This window comes from Mustela nivalis (genome assembly GCF_964662115.1).
Source record: "Mustela nivalis genome assembly, chromosome: 14".
In the NCBI taxonomy this organism is placed as follows: Eukaryota; Metazoa; Chordata; class Mammalia; order Carnivora; family Mustelidae; genus Mustela; species Mustela nivalis.
The window spans coordinates 40,840,320-40,867,801 of record NC_139033.1 but is presented as its reverse complement, the minus strand read 5'-3'; the positions used below and the strand labels follow the sequence as shown (position 1 = coordinate 40,867,801).

The 27,482-nt window shown below is 34.8% G+C and overlaps 1 protein-coding gene and 1 long non-coding RNA gene across 10 annotated transcripts in view; one reads left to right on the top strand and one right to left on the bottom strand.

Annotated features, from left to right (window-relative positions):
* Positions 1-27,482, top strand: part of DCC (DCC netrin 1 receptor) — a 1,135,716-nt gene that overhangs the window by 627,153 nt on the left and 481,081 nt on the right. The gene's annotated exons all lie outside the window — the stretch shown is intronic.
* LOC309847831 overlaps positions 1-27,482 on the bottom strand; it is a 44,152-nt gene that overhangs the window by 12,864 nt on the left and 3,806 nt on the right. For 3 of the 7 annotated variants that reach the window (XR_014302652.1, XR_014302654.1, XR_014302657.1), the window contains one exon: positions 2,349-2,417. The exons of 1 other annotated variant lie outside the window; for it this stretch is intronic. This is a non-coding gene — a long non-coding RNA (uncharacterized lncRNA). Of the gene's footprint in view, positions 1-1,618; positions 1,664-2,348; positions 2,418-22,135; positions 22,165-27,482 lie in introns of those variants that run through there. 3 more of the 7 variants (XR_014302653.1, XR_014302656.1, XR_014302658.1) reach the window with 2 other exon arrangements.

Below are 27,482 nucleotides of genomic sequence, written 5' to 3'. Positions count from 1 at the left end.
CTAATTTGGAATCAGAATCAACTATTAACTTTTAAGTAAAATAGGCTGAAAGTCAGAGGCAACTTAGGGCTTGAAAGTAGAAACTACACCTCACATTTTTTCTGAATGTATGCATATACTATTTTATATACACACACATGAATTTCAGTAAAGTAATGATCGGTTCCCAATAGGACAAAATTTAAGTCCAGAAGTTCTAAATAAAAATACCTATAGGGCCAGGAAATTAACATGAATATTAATATAAAGTGCCCAGTAGTGAATGTTGGGAACTGTGGCCAAGAAGGGAGCTTATGACTTATTTAAAGTCATTTTCATTCAGTTTTCTGGTTTAGACATAATTTTTGGCCAATACAGATTCTGGGAATTTTGACCAGTAGACCTCTAGATTTGAGAACTCATTCTGAGACTATTAAGTAATTATGTGAACCAAATCTACCTAAAGATATACTACATAAGGGTAAGAAAGATTTTACAATTCCAAGATGATAAAAAGAAGTAGCCCCAGAATTTGTGCAGAACATGATTTAAAATGCATCTAAAATAAAATAGAATAAAATAAAATGCATCTAAATAACATGTAGAAATGGTGGAGTTCTCACCTAAAAACTCGGGCTCTAATACTTACTAACATTTTAGCACCGTGCATTGAATTTTTTGATTAAAGTTGCTCAGCTAACACATTTTATTCAATTGACTTAGATCACACCTTTATGTTTATTGATAGCACTTCACTTTACTTACTATTTTGCTGACTCATAGGTCATCTTTACCATTGATCATTAGTATCTATTCTGCCTAATTACACTTCTGTTGATATCTCAGTATTTCTACTTAATTTGCTTCCTAGGAAGTGGTGGGAAACAGAAACCTTTAGCCATTTCCATTGCTCCAGGATATGCTTCTGCCTGGTACTATTTATCTATTTTCACTAGAGAGTATGTTCTATGGAAAGAATAATTAGAATTCTTTCCTGTACCTAATGAGTACTTGGCATACAAAATTTTAAATTTAGTTCTAAGTGAATTCATAGGTTTTAAAATATACTCATATAAATTAAATTGGTAATAAACTCATGGCATAACTGTAGCATATTTTAAGCTATGTCACATTTTTTTCTAAATTCCCCATTTTGGTAACTTTGTCTACATTTTTGGAATTTGCCATTATTACTCAATAAATATAAGTAAGTGGATGAATGGCTGGGTATATTATACTTAAAGTTATTATTAACAAAAACTGTAAACTATACATTTAGAAGAAAATTCTCAGTAAACACTATGAGTATGAGCAAACAGCGTCAACTTTGATACAGGCAGAAAGTGAAGGCAATACAAAACAACACTAGTAATTCTAAAATGAACAGGTGACAGATGAATCTCTACATGCATCAGTAATGCCAGAAGTAATGGTTATAATAAGCGATGTATATTAGAACTCCCATCTCATATTCCTAACCCTCAAATTCAGAATTATATTGAAGAAGGAATTTTAAACAGACCTGAAAAGATTAGATCAGCATGTATAGCAATCCTCATTAATAATCCTTTTGCCACTGTGGATTCTTATCTCACGTAATTTGTGGGTGGTAGGAGGAATTATTTTTATCTGAACTGACCATATTTTTGAGCCCATAGATTGATGCATCCTCATTTATTTAGAACTGAAAAGAAAATACAAGAAACTGAGAGATATTATTCTCTGATTCTTTAAACCCATTGTTTTAAGTTAAAGATGGTTATAATATTAATGAAAATCAGGGATATTCCTCAAATCCAGAGTCCTTGGTCACTGTATTAAATTGTCACTGGTATTATCATTGGAGGCCTGGGATTGGCATCTGTGAGACACCAAAGCGGTCTCTTCATTATGTTGATTATATGGTTAGGGAAATGGTGCTGGTGGTTTCAGAGTGGGAGTAAAAACAAAAAGGAGCAAAAGTCCATATAAGAAGTATAAGAAATTTTTAAACTTCTGAACTCAGATTTGGCAACTAGGTGACTTCTTTTTAGATCATATATTAGAGATTTGTACCTGTAAATATTTCTCCATCATACAGTTCTTGGATGGTGGAGTAAGTCTGTTCTGCATGTACCAGTAAGAAGATACAATGTTAGCATTTTGGTTAGGTTTTGGCATTTAGTTAGGTTAGTTTGGTTTTGGTCAAAATTCCTGGTTAGAAAATTTGGAAATTTAAAAAAGCAATTGCGTTTTCTTATGGTCTGAAGTGGGCACACAACAGTAAAAGTTTTAATTCCACTATGCTTTCACATAAAGTCTAACTCAATTGAAAACATCTGCCCTGGTGGCTCTCAGAATCAATGGCTTTGTCACTGGTCTAATCATACCTTGAACTTGATTGTTGAACGCCCAAAGTGGCTTCTCTGGGGAGAGGCAATGAAGCAGCAGGAGTAACTCTGGGAAATATATGTGACAGATGTTTTAACAATCAAATCCATCAAATATTACTGCTTTAAATTCACTCAAAATTGATTAGACCCACTTGCGTGATCTTGCCTCACACTGATTTTGTTTAGTTTAGTTAATGTTGCAATTAATCTTTGCAAAAATCTAATTCATCCCCCAGCTTCTTTCATGCTATGATCTGTTTGCGTAAATCTTCTGAAGCAAAATACCCTGTCTAATTTGATCTGTTGTCCTGACTGAAAATAGTAAGTTGATATTGCTTTGTTTCTACAGTGATATAATTAAGATGCCCACGCTTTTCTAATTAATCTAATCTAAAATTGCTTTGGCTATTAGATATCCTAATAGAATATAATGCATTGTTTTTCTTTCTTATCTCTGTCATTAGTCAAGAGAATTAATTTTACCAAGTTTGAAACGTACCCAATATTTATTTGCATATTCAGATTTCAAACCGAACCAGACTTCTTTGTCAAAGATGATCCATCATTTACTAAATAGTATTACTTCGAAGAATCATTTTAATAAGTTTTAAAATATAATATATAATAATAAATAATGCTATATCATTTGTAATTTTATTTATATTTAGCATATTATATGTATCTATATATTTATAGTTTATAACCTATTTAATATATTTAGGGTTAGGTAGTATAATATGTATATAATGCATTTAATGCATTACCTTAAACAATATATTGCATCTAGTAATATATTTAGGTATATGTATATACCTAAATAATTATTTATAAAGCTTATAATATGCTACCTGTTATATTCTAGATGAGCAAAAAGCACACTTTACACTGAACAATATAATGGGACAACAGATAAAAAATAAACAAACATCTAAGGAAGACAAATTTGTATATAGCCATTTCATTTTGAATTTATTAGAGATCATTATAGCTTATGGTTAATTTTTAGAAGTGAAAAAGAAATGTGCATATTCTGTCAAAATTATTTTACAGTATAAGACTATAAACAGGAAAAAGGAGTTGTATATTGAGTCTTTGTTACAATTACTTGTATAAATAAAATTTACAATTAAAATTAGCAATGAGATACTTATTGTAAATTTTTCTAGGAAAAAATATCAGATTCAGTATTCAAAGAAAGATATATTTACAGGTAGACATGCACCTAGAAATTTTAAACTTCAAATTAGCCTTTCTGTTAATAAAAAGTAGGGGTAGGAAAGGCTTTAGAAAACCATAAATAGGAACACCTGGGTGGCTCAACTGGGTAAGCGCCTGCCTTTGGCCCAGATCATGATCTCAGGGTCATGAGATCCAGTCCCACATTGGGCTTCTTGCTCAGTAGGGAGTCTGCTTCTCTTTCTCTCTCTACCCCCGACTTGTGCTCTCTTTCTCTCTCTCAATTCAAATAAGTGAATAAAATCTTTAAAAAAAAGAAAAGAAAATTATAAATAAATTTTCTCTGAATTTTTCTCTGAGTGATACCTTTTACAAATCAGAATTTCTTCCTCTGGCATATGGCAAACATTATTTTTAGAAAAGGCTGTGCAGAGATTAGAATTAAAAGAGTTTGTTTGTTTGTTTTTTGAATGAGTAAGTCACATTACATTTGTTAATGAAATGATTTAGTAAGGAAACTAAAAAGTATAAGTCCATTAAGCAACTTTAGACTGTAGCTCTACCATCTGCAAAGAAAAGTAGTCTGATTATTATTCTGGGATGTTCAAATATGATATTAAATACACTTAAATTAAAAGTATAAATTTAATTAGATGACTCATAGAAATATTAAATTTGCACCATATATTAATGTGCTGATAAAACTATTCTTTAAAAAAAATTCCTAAATTCACTTCGCTAATACTCTGAAAGCATATAGAAGAGTATATGAATAATAGTTTACTCAATATATCAATTGTTGGCACTAAGACATTTTAATAGATTGTTTTGGTTGTTTGCATATAATTGAAAGAAGTTAGTATTATCTTCAGAGTTGTTTGCATCTCAGGAAAACTCTTTTTACATGTTCTGTTTAGGAACAATTTTGTTTTAAATTAATTTTGAGCATTTTTGTTAAGCATTTCAATGCTTAAAATATTCCTTTTCTAAAAACATAATCTAGTCTCCATATGTTTTCAGCTTTGGCTATATTTTTTTCCTTTATGTCTAAATTTAGTATTTTAATTTTACTTCACAAGGTTATATGTATATTTTTAATTTTGCAAAGAGAGTTATATATAAGCTCAAAAATTAGCCTTCCATGATTTAGACTGTTAAAAATCAGCCCCTTTATAACAAATGCTTTTAAGAACATTTTACTCATAAAAAATTACATGAATGGAAAAACTTGTAATACTGGGACAAAATTGCTATGGAAAAGAGTTTCTAATGAATAAATACATTTTCTAATTGCATATGTTTAGGGCAAAATTCAGATTAAATTGAATTAAAGGCATTCTGCAGCTAAATAGGAATGGATTAAATCCTCCTTTCCTACTAATTAAGTTAATGGAGTCTACCATTGCTTTTTTCTACCAAGGTATCCCAACTTTCACATATGTTCCACAGTAACATATATAACACAGATTTACCCAGTCCTTGACTATGTTGTATATTCATGTTATAATGACTATAAATATAAATAGACTTAATAACATTTTTTAAAAGTTTAAAAAAATCATGTGGACTCTATTGATGTCGTGAAGAAAAACATATGGAAAACTTCAGCATCCTTAGTTGTGGAAATGCAAATTAAATAACAATGAAATATCTTCCCATACACGCCAGGATGCTTAAATTAAAAAGACTGACAATACAAAGTGTTGACAAGGATGTGGAACAACTGGTGGAACTACAAACACTAAACCTAATGATTCAGAAAGACATTTGATGATGTCTAACAAACCCAAGGCTTGCATATGGCCAAGCAATTCTACTTCTAGCTATATATCTAAGAAATATGAATATATGTGCACAAAATGATTCACAGTGGAATAACCATAGTAGCACCAAACTGGAAACAACCCAAATATACATGAAAAGGAAAATAAATACTTTTAGAGTCAACAGAATCAGTAGAATACTGCAGAGAAATAAAAAATAACATACAAATTGTTGTAGACTACAATATGGATAAATCTCAAATCCATTATTTTGAGAAAAAGAAATAAAAAACGTACGTACTCTAAGAATCTATTCTTATGAAATTCAAGAAAAAGGCAAACTTCTTGTTTATGATAGAAGCCTAAATAGAAGTTACTTCTTGGAGGCAGATTTTGACTAAAAAAGAGTCCAGTAGAAGTTCAGGTGAAAGGAAGTGCTTTATATCTTGATTTTGTTAGAGTGTACATACATATGCATAAATATATATATTCACATGTAAATATTAATTATGTGATATGGTTAAGTGTTGTACATCTTACCAAATGTAAATTACACCCTAAGAAATAAAAGAAACATTTTACTATCAATTATTATTATATAGAAAAAAATTAGGATATTTTCATGTGTATTGATTATACTCACACAAAAATACTTAAAGGCCTTAAAATCTGAGTTTAATTCTTCAGTCTGACTACCCTTGCTTTCTACCAAACTCTTGCTTTCTTAAGAGTTGTCTTTGTCACATAGCACACTTTAATCAAAGCTCAAAAACTCTACCAATATAATGGGGGGAAAGGGAACAGTTTATAAATCAGAAGTTGCCTACCTCCATCACTGATTTACTATATTTGAAAAAATGATACAAGTGTAAAAGACTGAAACATTGATCTGTGGATACATACTTGTATATGCCAAGACTGTGCCAAGTCCTCTTACATGGACCATTTCACTATTCCTCGTAACAAGACTGATGACATGGGTACTACTGTTTAATCTTAGCGGTCCTAGAATCAGATCTCAAACCCAAGCACGGTGAGTGCAGAGAACCTGTCCTTAACATTGTATTATTTGTACACCGAGTGTTCTGAGTGTGGCGATTACATGACCAAAACAGCTGGTCTGTTGTGAGTCACTATGCATTTGGGCTGTTTGAAAGAACGAGATGAATCACTTGCTTATTAGCAAGTTGACTACTGCAATTTGAAATGTAACCAGTTCTTTGGAAAATGTAGATAACTTTTTATGCTCTTGACACTTTAAGATGCAGATACAGATATAGATACTTCAAGTAGGATGTTTCTCTATATTTGAATGAAGTAAATTAGCATTATGGACTATAAAAGGAAGATGCAGGGAGGCGCACATCAAAAGGGTAATATATTCTCTGACTCTGGAGAAAAGATCATTGGCTTTGAATTTGAAATTACCAAAGGAAATCTTAGAAAGAGTGGGTGAGGTGCTGCATAAGCATCTGAGGTTGGAAAAAGGAAATACTGGGAATATCAAATTGAAGGTGGCCCCGGAAGTACTTTCTGGTGAAATCTGTATGATACAGTATTGTGAAGGAATGTGGTTCTCCATTTAATTAAATTCCCTAGGGAATAAAAAATTACCTTACAGATCTTAGTGAAGATGGTTTTCCCCAAAATAATTAAGATTATTATGTAATGAATACTCTACTAAGGGAAGGAAAATTCAGTTGTAAAATTATCATCCCTTCAATTCCCTTAGAAATTTGACCAGAGGGAAGGAATGTCAACAGTTACACTCAGATTCTAGAGTACCACTAAATTTCCTCTCTATAGTTTTCCCAACTTCCAGGATGACGATTGATGATGAGAAGTTTAACAAAGTGAGTTCATAACTGATTCTGAAATTCAGTTATAAATTATATATAGTGAACCCCAAATGCGGAAGGAGCTGGAATCTTTCTTATCTGCCAACTAGCCAAAACCTTAGAACATAGAGTTTCAGGATGAACATAAACTTCATTTGCTTAGCTGAATTAAACAACATTCAGCTTGGATGAATGTGGTTAATCTGAGACTCTGTTAAGTACAAATGCAATTTCAGATTTTCTCCAGCTTAAGTTTATTGACATTTTTTTTTTCTCTCATGCAGATTAACCTTACTTGATTGTGCTGAGTTGCTGCTGGTGGATTTAGGTGTCCCTAGCATCAGTCATATTTAGGGTATGTGCATGCATGTGAAGGAAGAAAGTTTGCAATGTTTTTTCAGCTACTTTAGATAGATCCATTTTTATCTGTAAGTCTGAAGAGGTTATATACTTACACAAGCATTATGTTTATAATTTTTTAGATAAAATTACTGTTTTTTTAACTGCAGCAATAATGGAGATCCAGAGACTTACTCTATCATATGACAGACAAAACATAAAATCATTACTTGTGAGGATATCACAAATTTTTTTAAAAATGTAAAAACTACATTTTAAACAAACTTATCCCTAGTCACAGATGAAGAAAGTTCCATTACATTCTATAGATGAGGGCATTTCAACCATTAACATCTTTCTTAAAAACCTGTATGTTACTAAGACATGATCTCTCACCAAGACACATGAAAATATATGGAGAATAATTTTCTAAAACTTGTGGAATTGACTCTGAGGGTCCACAGAATCAACTTTATCACTCTTTAGTGTTTGTCCATGATTGATAGGGGAAGTAAATTAATTGGACCAAAAAATTGTCCCTCTTAAGAATACCTATTTCTGCAAAGAAAAAAAAAAGAGAGAGAGAGAGAATTTATTTACATTTCCCTTTATCTTTTTTTCATCTTCTTAAGCTCCATTAAAATGGAAAATATACAGAGGTGAGTTAGAATGTAGAAGTCAAACTATGCCCTTGGTGTAGTTGCAAATAAGTTCTTAATTCAGATCCTGCTCAAATTTCGACTCGGTGTTTAAAACTATTAAACTGCAAAGGCAAATATTTCTCACTGAAAGCACTGATAAAGATATACCCCTACAGAACAAAATAGGATATGTCTTTGAAAAAGCAGATCTGATAACGTAGCTAGCAAAATGTATTTGAGAAGCGTTGCCCTTGGTCTGGCTCTAGTTTTATTTTTATTTTTTTTTCCAAAGATTTTATTTATTTATTTGACAGAGAGAAATCACAAGTAGATGGAGAGGCAGGCAGAGAAAGAGAGGGGGAAGCAGGCTCCCTGCTGAGCAGAGAGCCCCATGCAGGACTCGATCCCAGGACCCTGAGATCATGACCTGAGCCGAAGGCAGCGGCTTAACCCACTGAACCACCCAGGCGCCCCTGGCTCTAGTTTTAAAAGTTACGTAACTTTAATCATTGTGATCGAATTTAAAAATAAGAACAAAACCTGCAAAAATTGGTTATGTGCATTTCCATTATGTATTATCTGTTAGAAATAGTGGAAGTTAAATATGTTGCCTCACATTTTTGAAAGTCATGACCTGGCAAAATGGGGTAACTATATAGTAAAAACTTAATTCTTCTATTTGCTTAATTGCATAAAGGAGGTCTCAGAGTATTTAGTTTCTCAAGACCAGGGAAATAACTCTCTGGGAAGATGCTGTAAAATCAGTTTTGCAACTGTGTCAAATTATAGAGGCAATGAGCAAAGAATAAATATGTTTGTTTTCCAAATATTTTTCACATGTCTGCTCTTCAATATTTGGGGCTTATCAGCAACTAAAAAATTGAGTCAAGTATTTATGGTAAACTGGGTTTTACTGAAGTATGTTTGGTGGTTGATAAGGATTTCCTCTCCAAGAGGCTAAAATGGAGTTAGTCCTCTTCAGTATATTTTATGTCAATGTGCAGTCGAGTACTTTGAGAAATGGTTTATAGCAGTTCTTACTTTGATTTTACAAAAGGCAATGTAGCATTCCAGAGTATGGCAATGTTCTATTTTTTTAAGATTGGTGGGGAGTTCACAAATGTTCACTTTACTATTGTGTTTTATAGCATGCAAATGTATTTTACTTTCATATGACTTTATGCAGCAATGCCTTCCAATAAAAATTTAAATTAATAATATGCCATTAAGCATTCAAAGAACACATAATTTAAGTAGAGAGCTAACTCTTTACTTCAATGTTTATTAAAGTGTGACTTTTTTCCCCACCAGTTTTGTCTTCAGTTATCTAATTATTTTAACTCCATATAGTTTAGAAGGGATAAATCCAATCTTAGAAGTGTGTGAATTATTTCGATATCCATAGTAAATCCTCAATCTCTAGTTATGGGTACAGTTAATGACTTTAAATTAGTACTTCCATTCATGATATATTCAAGGTATATTTAGAGCAATGGTTCATAAATTTATGGAGACTGAAAACACGAGGGCTTGTCACCACCCCATCACAGAAAAAATGTATACATGCTTATACATACATTCAAAAAATAAAGCTTAATATAGGAGTTAATATAATAGTTTAAATTTAAATCCATCTCCATCCATCACTGGTAGATAAAACACCACTGACTCTCAGTGTGCAACACAAACAATTATAGTACTTCTTTTTCCAATACTGTAGGTTCCCCGAATTTGACCCTGATGCAAACTTACAGGACTTGTTTAGTTTCATGCCGCCTGAGTTCCCTTGTGTTATTTTTTCCATGGCGGTCCTTCGATCTATTTCTATTACCTGTTCTTAATCCCTCTTGTTTAGAGGATTTCAGTTGCAACAGACATTTATCCACACAGAGGCACAATCTGTATTCCACTGAAGTGTGTGTATTCCTGTCTTAATCTTTGATGTTAAATGTGACTTTCAGGTCTTAATAAAATTGTTTAAGAGTATCCAAGGGATCGAAAGCTGTCATTATATTATCCTACCTAAGCACAATGATACTAACTCATGGCTGCACAACACATACATACAAATAAATATTGACATTGCAGTGAGGAATACACAACAGCATCAGGCTTTCAACTGCAGTGGCCTTCACCCATACTCTGGATAGAAGTATTACGTTAGGTGTTCCCAACCTGGCTTTAACGGATAAGCACTCTTCACTAACTTTTTTGCCTCTGTGATTTATTTTTTCCAGGGTGTTTTCATATTCTGTTGTCTCCATAAGGAACATTCCTGTCTTACCAACTGTAATTTTGTTTTGTTTGTTTAATACATCAGCTTTAACATTCCTTCCTCAGAGTCACTTTATCTGAACATGCCCTTTTTCTATCATAGCATGAAATCCACCCCCCCAATTTCAAAGAACAGAATAGTATGATGCCTAGAACATTGCATGTGCTCAAGCAACATTCATTGTTGAACATTGAATATGTGACAGACTGACCTAGTGAATGAGTGAATGCTATCTTCTAGCATATATTAAAAATATACTTGCTAGGTAAGAAGTTGTCCTTCACTTTTGATTTTAGAGATGCTCAAGTCAAAAACTGAAATAATTGATTTTTCACTTTTCTATATATAATTTAGGTACAAGTCCTGTCGTATTATACCTAAATTATGATTGTCTATTTTTTAAAGATTTTATTTATTTATTTGAGAGAATGATAGAGTGAGAGAGTGCATGCATAAACACAGGGGAGGGGCAAAGGGAGAGGGAGAAGCAGACTCTGAGCTGAGCGGGGAGCTTGATAGGAGGCTCCATCCCAGGACCCCAAAGTCATGACCTGTGCTAAGGCAGACACTTAACTGATTGAGCCCCCAGGTACTCCAAGATTGTCTATTTTTTATACAATGTCTTTTTTTTTAATTTTTTATTTTTTATAAACATATATTTTTATCCCAAGGGGTACAGGTCTGTGAATCACCAGGTTTACACACTTCACAGCACTCACCAAAGCACATACCCTCCCCAATGTCCATAAGCCCACCCCCTTCTCCCAAACCCCCTCCCCCCAGAAACCCTCAGTTTGTTTTGTGAGATTAAGAGTCACGTATGGTTTGTCTCCCTCCCAATCCCATCTTGTTTCATTTATTCTTCTCCTACCCACTTAAGCCCCCATGTTGCATCACCACTTCCTCATATCAGGGAGATCATATGATAGTTGTCTTTCTCTGCTTGACTTATTTCGCTAAGCATGATACGCTCTAGTTCCATCCATATTGTCACAAATAGCAAGATTTCATTTCTTTTGATGGCTGCATAGTATTCCATTGTGTATATATACCACATCTTCTGGATCCATTCATCTGTTGATGGACATCTAGGTCCTTTCCATAGTTTGGCTATTGTGGACATTGCTGCTATAAACATTCGAGTGCACGTGCCCCTCTGGATCACTACATTTGTAGCTTTAGGGTAAATACCCAATAGTGCAATTGCTGGGTCATAGGGAAGTTCTATTTTCAACATTTTGAGGAACCTCCATGCTGTTTTCCAGAGTGGCTGCACCAGCTTGCATTCCCACCAACAGTGTAGGAGGGTTCCCCTTTCTCTGCATCCTCGCCAGCATCTGTCATTTCCTGACTTGTTGATTTTAGCCATTCTGACTGGTGTGAGGTGATATCTCATTGTGGTTTTGATTTGTATTTCCCTGATGTTGAGTGATATGGAGCACTTTTTCATGTGTCTGTTGGCCATCTGGATGTCTTCTTTGCAGAAATGTCTGTTCATGTCCTCTGCCCATTTCTTGATTAGATTATTTGTTCTTTGGGTGTTGAGTTTGCTAAGTTCTTTATAGATTCTGGACACTAGTCCTTTATCTGATATGTCGTTTGCAAATATCTTCTCCCATTCTGTCAGTTGTCTTTTGATTTTGCTAACTGTTTCCTTTGCTGTGCAAAAGCTTTTGATCTTGATGAAATCCCAATAGTTCATTTTTGCCCTTGCTTCCCTTGCCTTTTGCGTTGTTCCTAGGAAGATGTTGCTGCGGCAGAGGTCGAAGAGGTTGCTGCCTGTGTTCTTCTCAAGGATTTTGATGGATTCCTTTCGCACATTGAGGTCCTTCATCCATTTTGAGTCTATTTTTGTGTGTGGTGTAAGGAAATGGTCCAATTTCATTTTTCTGCATGTGGCTGTCCAATTTTCCCAGCACCATTTATTGAAGAGGCTGTCTTTTTTCCATTGGACATTCTTTCCTGCTTTGTCGTAGATTAGTTGACCATAGAGTTGAGGGTCTATTTCTGGGCTCTCTATTCTGTTCCATTGATCTATGTGTCTGTTTTTGTGCCAGTACCATGCTGTCTTGATGATGACAGCTTTGTAATAGAGCTTGAAGTCCGGAATTGTGATGCCACCAACGTTGGCTTTCTTTTTCAATATCCCTTTGGCTATTCGAGGTGTTTTCTGGTTCCATATAAATTTTAGCATTATTTGTTCCATTTCTTTGAAAAAGATGGATGGTACTTTGATAGGAATTGCATTAAATGTGTAGATTGCTTTAGGTAGCATAGACATTTTCACAATATTTATTCTTCCAATCCAGGAGCATGGAACATTTTTCCATTTCTTTGTGTCTTCCTCAATTTTTTCATGAGTACTTTATAGTTTTCTGAGTATAGATTCTGTGTCTCTTTGGTTAGGTTTATTCCTAGGTATCTTATGGTTTTGGATGCAATTGTAAATGGGATTGACTCCTTAATTTCTCTTTCTTCTGTCTTGCTGTTGGTGTAGAGAAATGCAACTGATTTCTGTGCATTGATTTTATATCCTGACACTTTACTGAATTCCTGTATAAGTTCTAGCAGTTTTGGAGTGGAGTCTTTTGGGTTTTCCACATATAGTATCATATCATCTGCGAAGAGTGATAATTTGACTTCTTCTTTGCCGATTTGGATGCCTTTAATTTCCTTTTGTTGTCTGATTGCTGAGGCTAGGACCTCTAGTACTATGTTGAATAGCAGTGGTGATAATGGACATCCCTGCCGTGTTCCTGACCTTAGCGGAAAAGCTTTCAGTTTTTCTCCATTGAGAATGATAATTGTGGTGGGTTTTTCATAGATGGCTTTGATGATATTGAGGTATGTGCCCTCTATCCCTACACTTTGAAGAGTTTTGATCAGGAAGGGATGCTGTACTTTGTCAAATGCTTTTTCAGCATCTATGGAGAGTATCATATGGTTCTTGTTCTTTCTTTTATTGATGTGTTGTATCACATTGACTGATTTGCGGATGTTGAAGCAACCTTGCAGCCCTGGAATAAATCCCACTTGGTCGTGGTGAATAATCTTTTTAATGTACTGTTGAATCCTATTGGCTAGTATTTTGTTGAGTATTTTCGCATCTGTGTTCATCAAGGATATCGGTCTATAGCTCTCTTTTTTGGTGGGATCCTTGTCTGGTTTTGGGATCAAGGTGATGCTGGCCTCATAAAATGAGTTTGGAAGTTTTCCTTCCATTTCAATTTTGTGGAACAGTTCAGGAGAATAGGAATTAGTTCTTCTTTAAATGTTTGGTAGAATTCCCCCGGGAAGCCGTCTGGCCCTGGGCTTTTGTTTGTTTGGAGATTTTTAATGACTGTTTCAATCTCTTACTGGTTATGGGTCTGTTCAGGCTTTCTATTTCTTCCTGGTTCAGTTGTGGTAGTTTATATGTTTCTAGGAACGCATCCATTTCTTCCAGATTGTCAAATATATTGGCGTAGAGTTGCTCATAGTATGTTCTTATAATAGTTTGTATTTCTTTGGTGTTAGTTGTGATCTCTCCTCTTTCATTCATGATTTTATTTATTTGGGTCCTTTCTCTTTTCTTTTTGATAAGTCTGGCCAGGGGGTTATCAATTTTATTAATTCTTTCAAAGAACCAGCTCCTAGTTTCGTTGATTTGTTCTATTGTTTTTTTGGTTTCTATTTCATTGATTTCTGCTCTGATCTTTATGATTTCTCTTCTCCTGCTGGGCTTAGGGTTTCTTTCTTGTTCTTTCTCCAGCTCCTTTAGGTGTAGGGTTAGGTTGTGTACCTGAGACGTTTCTTGTTTCTTGAGAAAGGCTTGTACCGCTATATATTTTCCTCTCAGGACTGCCTTTGTTGTGTCCCACAGATTTTGAACCATTGTATTTTCATTATTATTTGTTTCCATAATTTTTTTTCAATTCTTCTTTAATTTCCCTGTTGACCCATTCATTCTTTAGAAGGATGCTGTTTAGTCTCCATGTATTTGCGTTCTTTCCAAACTTCCTTTTGTGGTTGAGTTCTAGCTTTAGAGCATTGTGGTCTGAAAATATGCAGGGAATGATCCCAATCTTTTGATACTGGTTGAGTCCTGATTTAGGACCGAGGATGTGATCTATTCTGGAGAATGTTCCATGTGCACTAGAGAAGAATGTGTATTCTGTTGCTTTGGGATGAAATATTCTGAATATATCTGTGATGTCCATCTGGTCCAGTGTGTCATTTAAGGCCTTTATTTCCTTGCTGATCTTTTGCTTGGATGACCTGTCCATTTCAGTGAGGGGAGTGTTAAAGTCCCCTACTATTATTGTATTATTGTTGATGTGTTTCTTTGATTTTGTTATTAATTGGTTTATATAGTTGGCTTCTCCCACCTTGGGGGCATAGATATTTAAAATTGTTAGATCTTCTTGTTGGACAGACCCTTTGAGTATGATATAGTGTCCTTCCTCATCTCTTATTATAGTCTTTGGCTTAAAATCTAATTGATGTGATATAAGGATTGCCACTCCTGCTTTCTTCTCATGTCCATTAGCATGGTAAATTCTTTTCCACCCCCTCACTTTAAATCTGGAGGTGTCTTCAGGCTTAAAATGAGTTTCTTGGAGGCAACATATAGATGGGTTTTGTTTTTTTATCCATTCTGATACCCTGTGTCTTTTGACAGGGGCATTTAGCCCATTAACATTCAGGGTAACTATTGAGAGATATGAATTTAGTACCATTGTATTGCCTGTAAGGTGACTGTTACTGTATATGGTCTCTGTTCCTTTCTGATCTACCACTTATAGGCTCTCTCTTTGCTTAGAGGACCCCTTTCAATATTTCCTGTAGAGCTGGTTTGGTATTTGCAAATTCTTTCAGTTTTTGTTTGTCCTGGAAGCTTTTAATCTCTCCTTCTATTTTCAATGATAGCCTAGCTGGATATAGTATTCTTGGCTGCATGTTTTTCTCAATTAGTGCTCTGAAAATATCATGCCAGCTCTTTCTGGCCTGCCAGGTCTCTGTGGATAAGTCAGCTGCCAATCTAATATTTTTACCATTGTATGTTACAGACTTCTTTTCCCGGGCTGCTTTCAGGATTTTCTCTTTGTCACTGAGACTTGTAAATTTTACTATTAGGTGACGGGGTGTGGGCCTATTCTTATTGATTTTGAGGGGCGTTCTCTGAACCTCCTGAATTTTGATGCTCGTTCCCTTTGCCATATTGGGGAAATTCTCCCCAATAATTCTCTCCAGTATACCTTCTGCTCCCCTCTCTCTTTCTTCTTCTTCTGGAATCCCAATTATTCTAATGTTGTTTCGTCTTATGGTGTCACTTATCTCTCGAATTCTCCCCTCGTGGTCCAGTAGCTGTTTGTCCCTGTTTTGCTCAGCTTCTTTATTCTCTGTCATTTGGTCTTCTATATCACTAATTCTTTCTTCTGCCTCATTTATCCTAGCAGTGAGAGCCTCCATTTTTGATTGCACCTCATTAATAGCTTTTTTGATTTCAACTTGGTTAGATTTTAGTTCTTTTATTTCTCCAGAAAGGGCTTTTATATCTCTCGAGAGGGTTTCTCTAATATCTTCCATGCCTTTTTCGAGCCCGGCTAGAACCTTGAGAATTGTCATTCTGAACTCTAGATCTGACATATTACCAATGTCTGTATTGATTAGGTCCCTAGCCTTCGGTACTGCCTCTTGTTCATTTTTTTTGTGTTGAATTTTTCCGTCTGGTCATTTTGTCCAGATAAGAATATATGAAGGGGCAAGTAAAATACTAAAAGGGTGGCAACAACCCCAGGAAAATATGCTTTAACCAAATTAGAAGAGATCCAAAATCATGAGGGGGGGAGAAAGGGGATAAAAAGAGGTTCAAAAAGGAAGAAGGAAAAAAAAAAAAAGAAAAAAGAAAAAAAAAAGAAAAGAAAATAATTTAAAAAAAAAGAAAACACCTAAGAAAAATGTAAAAAAGAAAAAATATATATATTCGATAAAGTAGTAAAAAATCATTAAAAAAGGAAAAGGTAACAGTTAAAAAAATAAATTTTACCCGAAGGTGAGAGAAAAAAAAACAAAAAATGAAAAAAGAAAAAAATTAAATTAACTGCAAGACTAAAAAAAATCACAGGGAAAAAGCCATGAGTTCTGTGCTTGGCTTTCTCCTCCTCTGGAATTCTGCTGCTCTCCTTGGTATTGAAACCGCACTCCTTGGTAGGTGAACTTGGTCTTGGCTGGATTTCTTGTTGATCTTCTGGGGGAGGGGCCTGTTGTAGGGATTCTCAAGTGTCTTTGCCCCAGGCGGAATTACACCGCCCTTACCCGGGGCCAGGGTGAGTAATCCGCTCCGGTTTGCTTTCAGGAGCTTTTGTTCCCTGAGCACTTTCCGTAGAGTTCAGGAGGACGAGAATACAAATGGCGGCCTCCTGGTCTCCGGCCCGGAGGAGCCGAGAGCCCAGGGCCCCACTCCTCAGTGCGCCTCCAGAGAACAGCGCCCAGTTATTCCCGTCTGCCTGACCTCCGGCCGCGCTCCGAGCTCACCGAGCCTGCAACTGGTTCAAGGTAACACCGAGCTGTGAGCTTACTGTCGGCTCTGTCTCTGTAGCCGGCTTTCCCGTTCCAATACCTGCAAGCTCTGCGACACTCAGACACCCCCGATCCTTCTGTGACCCTGCGGGACCTGAGGCCACGCTGACCCCATGTGGGCTTTGCCCCGGGTAGCCTCTGGAGCGATGTCCCTCAGCGGAACAGCCTTTTAAAAGTCCTGATTTTGTGCGCACTTGCTCCGCCGCTTGCCTGGGAGCTGCCCCCCCCCCCAGTCTATCTTCCCGTCGCTATGGATTCACTTCTCCGCCGGTCCTACCTTTCAGAAAGTGGTTGTTTCCTGTTTCCAGAATTGCTGTTCTTCTTCTCTTCGATCTGCCGATGGATTTTCAGGTGTTTGCAATCTTTAGATAAGCTATCTAGCTGATCTCCGGCTAGCTGAAGCAGCCTCAGCCTGCTACTTCTCCGCCATCTTGACTCGCTTCCTGACTTCTTAATCTACAATGTCTTTTTAATATATTTTCTTCATTTAATTTCTATTCCTTCCTACAAGAATTTAAGAGTTCAGAACCATGAAGAGTTCCAAGTTGATTTGAACCAACAAAGAACCTGATGTCTGAATTTACCTATGTGAAATCTAACAACTTCCTGTTATCAGTATGTCAAGCTCTGTTGTTCCCTGAGTAGGTCTTATACTATCTAGAACAATTCTTTCAAAGAGTTTCATTTTTTAATAAATAAGATAGCTGAAATCCTTCAGTAATTCAAGAGCAGACTCCAAAATTGAGGATCTTTTTCTATAACTCTCTACCTCTTTGAAACTATAGTTCTTATATTGTATCAAAACTGAATTTCCCCATTTTACCTGTATGGTTCATTGGAATTTAAAAGTCAATACCTCCTAATTTTTCAGAAAATGTTAGAATTCACCTTGTGATTTGAGAATAAGTTCCGGGGTAGGACATTTTATATTTTAAAAATTGAAGAGAAGCTGGAGACTCTGCCACGAGCTACTTTTCTTGAGCTATAATCTCTAGAACACTTTTGGTTACATGTACACATCCTTCTAATTTGTCATTTCTTTGTTCTTGGGATCTACATACTTCTAATGGTTAAGCACACCAGCCTCATCCCTTCCTTCATCCTTAAACCTTCCTCTTTCTTGTTCATAAAATATCAAATCCACAAATGAAATTCCTACTATATGATATAATATCTTTGCCATGATATATTACAGATTCTCTGATTCCTTACACCAGAGATTTGGAAACTATGGACTGTGGATCAAATTTAGCCCACCACTTGTTCTTTAAAATAAAGTTTTATTGGATTTCAGCCATGTTTATTTGTTTACATGTTATGTTATCTATGGCTGCTTATATGCTACAACAACAAAGCGGAAACACTTGGCTTGCAAAGCTTAAAATATTTACTCTCTGGCCTTTAACAGAAAAGAGCCTTTACTGACCCCTAATTTGGACACAGGGAAATGTTAAGTGCAGTTTTCAATAACATATTAAAGACAATAAAGTTTCCTGGATATTAGAATTACAAATTACAAAGATTGTGGCTATATGCAGGTAAACTAAAAGTGAATCAGAGTCATAAGGAACAGAATGATGGAGACTGTGGGGCACTGGTAGATTCACACTTAAGAAATACCACTACTACCCAGGCCCATGTCAATTTGCCCTACTGCGTTGTGGACCGTTAACAACCTAAGTTTTCAAGAGAAGCCAGGAATTTATATTTTTATATGAAAACTTCAAAATAAAATTGAAAAAAAACACCTTAGTATATATTTTAGGACTATTTGTGCTCAAAAAGACAAAACTTGAATTTGGCTACAGATCATCATTTGTAATCAGCACTTTAAAAAAATTCAAGTTTTCCCCTATAAATCTAAAATTGAACCATATTATAGCCCTAGAGAGATAGTAGTAAAATATAAATATTTCTGTGAATTGCTCTTAAAATGTAATAGAATTTCTGTCACTTAAATTAACATATTTATAAACTAGTAGAAATGTTATTGATCAAGCTTATGAGGGGTTTCTTCAAAATTAAATCTGTAGCAAAAGTTATTTAGAACCAGCAATAATCAAAAAGAGAAAGGTCACGTACTATTCCTAATCAATATGGTATGCTCCACACTCCTTATTAGTTCTTAACCCTCAATGTAAATGTTAATGAAATCTAATTAGCCTTGGGTGAACACCTGTCAATATCTATTGAGGCAAAGAGAAAACTGTAACAAATACCTTAATTGTGTCTTCGTGCATCTTGGCTTTTAAAAACTTTTCAGGACAACAAATTTCCCATTTAGAAGGGTATGGATAAGTCAAGAGTTGGGAATTCAGTCAAATTTAATAAAGAGACTCTTTAAACAAAGGTGGGAGTGGTTTAGGCTATAAGAGAGAATACAGAGCCCTTAGCCTTAGTTCATTACCTCCTCTAGGCCAGTAGAAGCAAAAGAAGGACCAGGTTATAGAATTTGGAGTGAAGTTCTCTGGCCACCTGATGAGGGATATTGGTAGAGACATAACCAACCAACCAGCTACGGCTTACAAGCCAGAGAACAGGGAGGAAAACATCCCGTTCTTCCTCCTCCCTCTGGTTCTTCCCTTTGCTGAACTCACTAGAAGCCTTACCACAAGGCAGCTGGTAAGGACCGTCCTAAAGGTCAGCCTCCGGGGACACAGATCCGAGTGAAGAAGGTGAGGATTGGCCATTCGGGGACAAAGAGGGGATACTTAACTGGGCAGTCTTCCTCTCTTGTTGGGTGAAGGGTTCTCTCTAACCTTTGAAAATTGTAAATTCTTCTAAAGCTGAAAACCTAGTAATGTAGAACATCAATTGGAGGGTTTTCTATAAAGCAATTGAAGTGAATGAGCTGTGAGTGAATGCTTGCGCAGAGAGCATCGAATGTGTCTGTTAATGACTATTATTATATCTTGTTCTATTATGTATCCGGTGAGCTGAGAAGTCAAGTGAGGGTGACAGACACAGTGGAAACTGAAATACCATACCCCTTCCAGCATCCTCTGTGGGGAAGTGTTGAGCAGACAATTGCTATTCTAAATAATCTTGCACGTTTCTTGCTTTTGAAGGAAGGATTTCCATGGAGAATAGGATAAGAAGTTGTGTGGTTATTTATTGGAGCATTCCCCACTGATGAACTCAACTGACTAATTTTGAAGTTCAATTGATGGCTTTAATCAGACCATGTTGTTGCAGGTATTACTATAATCGAGGGAAATAAAGCTCTTCACCATTAATTCTAGTTGTAGGCTAGCCTGATAAGGAAAATAAAGCTGGATGACTTGATGGATATTGCACAATTCTGGAAAACCTTAATTAGTGTTTTGGGGTAAGCAAGCATTTGGCCGCATTTGGCTTTATCCAGACTTTATTTTTTTTTTTTAAAGATTTTATTTATTTATTTGACAGAGATCACAAGCAGGCAGAGAGGCAGGCAGAGAGAGAGGAGGAAGCAGGCTCCCTGCTGAGCAGAGAGCCCGATGCGGGGCTCCATCCCAGGACCCTGGGATCATGACCTGAGCCGAAGGCAGCGGCTTAACCCACTGAGCCACCCAGGAGCCCCCTTTATCCAGACTTTAGTCAAAAACCCTGGTTTCACTTACACATAACTGCTCCGCATATTTGGCTAAAATTCCCAAAATTGGTTTCAGTAATTAAGTTGCAATTAAAATGGTGGAAAAGGTATAATTTTTCAGCTATTTCTAGGTAAGATTAATAGGAATAATATTTCGGTCTTTTTTCATATGTGCATTAATGCATCCCAGCACATAAATTTATCTAAATGCTTTTTTAGTTCAAAAGCTTTTTATTTATTTTAATACATACATTTGAGAATATTCTTTAAGGAAAATAAACACAAATATCAAGAATTTAGCATGAGTATAAATTTATAATAATAGGTTTTTTAAAGGACTGAGCTAAAATTGGATATTCTTATTAAAAGATGGATTAAGAACATAAGCTTTAGAGGCACAATATCTAGCTTGATCTCTGATCTGCCACTTATGAGTTCTGAAAACTTGTCTCACTTTCCTTATCAGTAATATAAAGCTGATAATACTGTCTCTCTCCTGAGATTGCTTTTAAGAGCTAAGAATTAATAATTACAAAGTACTTAGAATAGTGCCTGGAATATAAGGAGCATTCAGTAAATCTTAGACACTATTACATGTTCACTAAGAAGGGGCAATAACAAAATTATGAAAACATTTGTGAAAACTAGGAACTATAAACTTATTTGAAAAGTACTATAGTGATATGAGTAAAAATATGAGAAAGTGTTGCCAAGATGCAGATTTTTTTCACTAGTAGTTGGTAGAACTCCTCAACTCCATTATGTAGAGGTTTGTAAAAATCATTAGTAAGCTGAATGTTTATTAGTAAACCTTTCCTGGTTTGCTTAATTTGTGAGATTCAAATTTGATGACTATAGGAAATCCTGAGGTTTGAAAAAAAAAAAAAAGAAAGAATAACGTAATTCTTTTCTTTAACACTCTAAAAAATAAATTACTTGTCCCAATATTTTAACTTAACAAGATAATTTATATTAATAGATTAAAGAGGAAATAAATTAAATATTAAAGAGTAAATGAGTTTGAATATATATTGGATTATAATGTCCTTTGCCAGAGTTAAGGAAAGGGGATTTCACGGAAATCACTGTCTATCTTTCAAACAACTTGTGGCAAGAACAATATTTATTCTTTCTAAGAAACATTAAAAGCTTATATAAGAAAAATTAATAAAAGATTAAAAAGTATCTTTTAAATACTCAGATTCATTGTTAATCTTTATACTCCAAGAAAAATTACAAATAGTTAAGCTATCATATTATTTTGGGAGCAGATATGAAAGAGAGATATTCTTAGAGGTGTGTCCCATGAAATTGCATAAAAATGACCACAACAGGCTAGTTTTCAGAGTCCTTCTTTTCATTAAAAAAATTCAAGTATTTGTTAAATCAATAAAACAGAGTAAAAACAAATAGGAATAAACCATTACAGCGATTATAAGAAAATAATGATATGTCTTCTGCTATAAAAACACAATCAAGTTAAAGGAATGTTTATATTTACTATTTTTATAATAGTTCTTTAAAGTCTCCCCTTAGATTTTCATAAAGAAACAATTCAAAACATGAAATTTTACACTATTGGCTGTTCTAGCTCTTGAGACCTGAATGAGCACATACCTCTCTTCCCAAGTTCACGTTTAATGGCATCACCTTAGAAGTTGAAAATAAGCAATGAGGGGAGTATTTATATAACATAAACTGGCTAAAACTATCAATCTGCTTTTTGTTTTGAGAGCTTGTTATATATTTTATCAACATACCACGACATATTCTTTACACTTGAAGATTCTAGTTAAATTCCACTGTGTTTTCATCCATCTTTTCTAGTTTTTCTTTAATAATTAATGCACCATGGTGATTACTATCAAAGAATATAGAAGCTTTTACTGGTTCATGAGAAAGCTGTTGACATAACCACAGAAAATCCTTTGGGAAAAATAATTTCAGGAATTTTAGAAGGATATATAGTATTACAAGCAGGTTGATCTTTAATGCTATTTTTTTTTAATGTTCAGTTAGCCAGTGTATAGTACATCATCAGTTTTTGATATAGTGTTCAATGATTCATTAGTTATGGATAATACCCAGTGCTCATCACAGCATGTGCCCTCCTTACTACCCATCACCCTCTCACCCCTTCTCTCCCCCTCTAAAAACCTCGGTTTGTTTCCCGGTCCATAGTCTCTCATGGCTCCTCTCCCTCCTTGATTTCTACTCCTTTGGATTTCCTTCCCTTCCCCTGTAGTCTTCTGTGGTAGTGCTTATGTTCCACATCTGCATGAAACCACATGAAAATTCCTTCTCTGGTTGACTTACTTCACTTAGCCTAATCCCCTCCAGTTCTAGATTTTTTCTAAAGTAAAGTAAGTTTGTTTGTTTTATAGAATTCTGCTACTGCACTCCAGGATTTGGTAGTATGTTATCAAACTCAAAAATTTAGAACCTGGAGCTAGTCAAAACTTTATTTGAAGTGTGGTTTGCATTGACCAACTGAGTGACTTTCAGCAACTTTTTTTTTTTTGTCCTTTCTGATATTTTGATTTTTACAATGGATGTGAAGTAACAATATAGAGCTTATGAGGCACTACGGTAATGATGTCCCTAGGGTTTGCCACAATGGCGCTTCAAAATCCTCACTCATCTGTGAATTGATTTGACAGCAGCTATGTAATAGGATATATAGAGTTGTACTGGGCTGGATCAACCTTTACTATACCAACTACAGAAGCCCGCAAATTCCAACTGTTCATCTAGATAGTAAAATTACTTTACAACTGCTAACCTATAAATTGAGTCCAACATTTGCATTTATATGTGGTGTATCCACTATTGTTCAGGTGAATACATTTAGAGGGATGTCTTGATGATTAGATGGGCAGAATCAATAACTCCATGACTTGATTAGGGAGCAGGTAGGGAATAGAGCAAAACATACTTAGATTGGAAAGGACAGACTCTCAGAAAAAAATTCTTTGAGTGAAATTTGTCATCTGTGCCTTGAGCCCATCATGTCTACCTATTTTAAAAGAAACATGATATTTTTTTTCTTAAAAGAGTTAATTCCAAAGAGTTTTACAAAAGATATACAGAAGATAAGAATCACATAGTTAATAGCAAGAAAACTCTTAAGAATTGGGAGAAATAGATCTTTTATACATTTGGGGGATAGCTTTGTGAAGGCCATTTCACCAATCTGGACCTTTGTCTTCTTCATAATCTCAAAAGTACATTTCCATTCTAAAATTCCAAAGGTATATTTTATGAGGATAATCTGTGAAGTTACTGTTAATTCATTGCATTTGCATAGTATTTTTCAAACGCTTAGTATTTTTCAAACGCTTTTCACGTACATTAGTCAAGGGAAACTGCCTACAAGCCAAAGAGCTCATCAAAGTAATGAAGAAGGAGGAAGATGAGCCAAAGTATCACCCAATGAATCACGGGGAATGGGAAACAAGTCTTTGACTCCGCAAAGGAGACCCAGTAATCCGGGGCAGCTAAATCAAGGGCTATTCCATTACAACTGGTCTCCAGTGAATTTTTAGTCCTTTGATCAACTTTTGAGTCATAACAACATTGTAACTACCAGTCTAATTTAAATTTCTTAAGCCTTGTGAAATATGTAAGTGTGAAATGTTAAATTTTTATCAGCAGTGTGTAAAGGGATTGCAGTTTTTCTTAATAGGTATAAGCTTGGTGTGTTTTTTGTAGTTAATGACACTAACAATTTCCTGTAGTTTACTATGTAAAAAATAAACCACTCTACTCTTATATCTCCTTTCTTTTATCCATTATCTTCACAGAAGTATGGGAAAATTATCATTATAGATTTTTCATCTCTTTAAGTATTTTTTTTTATTTAATGTAAGTAATATATGAACTCATGCTACTTGTACTAAAAATTTAAAACATCACAGTGAAGGTCAATTCTTTAAAAATGTCTTGATTTCTCACAAAAATTGAAGAATTTCAACCTATGACCTATGAGTCTGGTCTTAGTCTGGATACCACCTTTGGAAAGACATAATCAACAAATGATGTGTGAATATTTACTCAGGGTCACCTGGAGCAGATGAAGTTTCATGAAAAAACAAGCTATGCAAAATAAGTCTCCTGTCATTTTTAAATTATATTAGTAGTCTGGAAGATCTAGAAATTTCTTTAGAAAACTTCCCCCAGCTCCCAGCCCCTTCAAATATCTCGTGTTATCCTTCAGGAAAAAAATGAAGACAGCGGGCTAATAAAGAGAACATTTAACGATACATGAGTATAACCTGAAAGGAAAGAGTGGTGAACTGATCATAACTAAAAGGATTGTTTGCTTCAGGGCTCTTCGCTTGGCCCTTCCCTGTTTGTTAATGGCTGGTGTGATGTCACTGGGGCTGCCACCATCTCATACACCTCAGGTTGAACTGGTGATATGGAACTATAGTTCCCAGAAGTAGGGGAACGCCAGTCCTTATTTATGACATTCCTATTACAAAATGAGATTCTAATATTTCACTCTGATGCCAAACTCTAGGATGTTTTACTCCACAATATATTTAGAATGTCTTGCCATAGACAGTTGGTTAAAAAATGAAAATCATGCTATTTGTGGGAACGAAAGACATTTAGATTGGAGAATTAGAGATTAAATAGACAAAAACTACCTTACATAAAGAACTTCCATATTGCAGAGTTAAACTATAAAATGTATCTTTCTTGATGGAATAAATTAAAACTGAGTACAGGATAAATAGCTTACTTTTTGTTTAATATAAGAAAAAATCTTTATAACATTCATAACTGGAATAGCTCCCTTGTTCAGGAATGATTTTCTGAGATTCAGCTGTTTAGAGGATAACTTTTCAGGGTAATAGGTCATAGGATTTGCATGAGTTAATTGAATAATATCCAGGAATTTTGAAACCCTGAGGTTCCTTCCTTCCCCCATCTACCTATGGAGGATATACATTAAGTTTTTATGAAAGGTTGATGAAGTTATTGACATTTAATTATCTTTATTTTAATATTAACACATAAACGTAAGTGAAAAATTAGAAAAAAAAAAAAGGAGAAAAAATAGCCCAGTAACACCAATACAACACTTTCTTTTATTTTACTATAATATAAAAAAGCACTTCTTTAGTCTTTTATATTTTACCCATTTTCCCTCTAAGGACACAGTTTTCTTAGGCATCATTTAAAAACTGTGTTATATAAAAAAAAGAAACATTGTCAACTTTTCATCTCTTTGCTGGGAAATCAATTTTTTTCCCCAGTCCCACAGTTTAACACTTGGTTATATCCTATTAAAATCCCCTTTCACATTAGAAAACATAGTGTGGCTTTTTAACTTACATCTGGGCAATCCTCCTATCATGCCCACTCTTTCTTTAAAGGCAAATTTTTAAGAAGTCATAAAAATCTGTAAGATTTTTTTCTAATCTTTGTCTAATGACATCCCATCCTTGAAAGAATTTTTCTTATCTCTTTTAGTCACCAGAGCTTATCTAAAAGATTGTGATTATCCAAATCCTATAGTACTCACTTTAAAAAATGGAACCCAGATCATAGTTTCCTGGGCATTTTTAAGCTATTAGAGTGCTATTTGTCTTTCTTCTATATCTTGTTCTTGACCATAAAGGCCTAGAAAAACATATAGGGTGATTATATTCTCCCCTTTTTCTAGCAGAACACATACAGAAGTCAGTGGAGTCTGGTGAACCTACCTGGAGGCATGGAGATCTGGTTCTTAGTTTTAGTAAGGATGCTGGAATAAATCCACTGTTTATAGTGAATATAGAGATTATCATAGCTTAGCAATGAATAGGCCTCAGAGAATCCATACTGATGGGAAATACCATAAAGTCCTCTCTAGTTCAGTAACAGTAACACTAACATCAACAAGGATTGATACAGTTCATTGTAGTTTGTCAAAAGCTCTAAATTACTAAGCTCCAAATTACTCAATAAGTAAACTTATTCTCAAAACCACTCTGATGTAGTGCATAATATATAAACAATTTCTCGACTAACCCCAAACTGGGGACAAGAGCCTATCAGTGTTCTGCCTCAAGTCACACAGCTGCAAACCTGGGGCAGAAAACCACACGACTTGAGACCAGATCACATTTTCTCTTTATCTTTGATGCCACCCGAGCCCCCACCATTTGATACTGAGTTTTCCAGCAACTGGACTCCCAGCCCATGCTTGAATTCTTCCGGTTCTTTCTAGTAACCCATCGCCTTACCTCTGGTTAATACTTTAAGTTACCGATTACACTAAGAGCAAACAAACTATCTGTGGTCTTTTTACCTTTGCTTGCTTTCAATGGGACCGCTTCTAATACTCTGTCATTAAAAAATTTTGTCTATTCATTTATGAAAAGTTTTTTTTTAATCATGATAGTTTTTCTTTAATTTACTAGAAATTCTTTAAAATAATGCATTTTTATGTCTTCTAAAATGATCATATTCTTTTTTCTTAACTTGAAACCATCCTTGTATTTTTGGTGATAAATACTTTTTGCATCAGTTTTCATATATAATTTTTTAAAATTTAATCATTTTAATTATCACCCTGATATTTGCATTTCAAGTTTATGCTAGTTTAATTAGATAAATTGAGAAGTTTTCCATCTTTTCCTTACCCTAGAACAATTTAATTCACATAAAATCATCTGTTTCTTGAAAATTGGAAGTAAGTCACTTGTAGAGATAGTGATTGTTGGGTTAGGCAGCATTTTTGTAGTTAAACATTGATGTTTTTCTCAATTTCTTTACTTTTTGTAAGTACAAAAAGTACTTACAACAGTTTTATGATTTATATCTTTGTTGTCTAAACACGAACTTTATGATGCTAATATTTATAGCGTCTTAAGGATGCTTTCTTAGCATTTGTTTGTTCCCTCACCTCTCTTCTAGCATTTGCTTTTGGTGCATCTCATATGCCATGCTCTCACTCTTGATTTAACTGTTG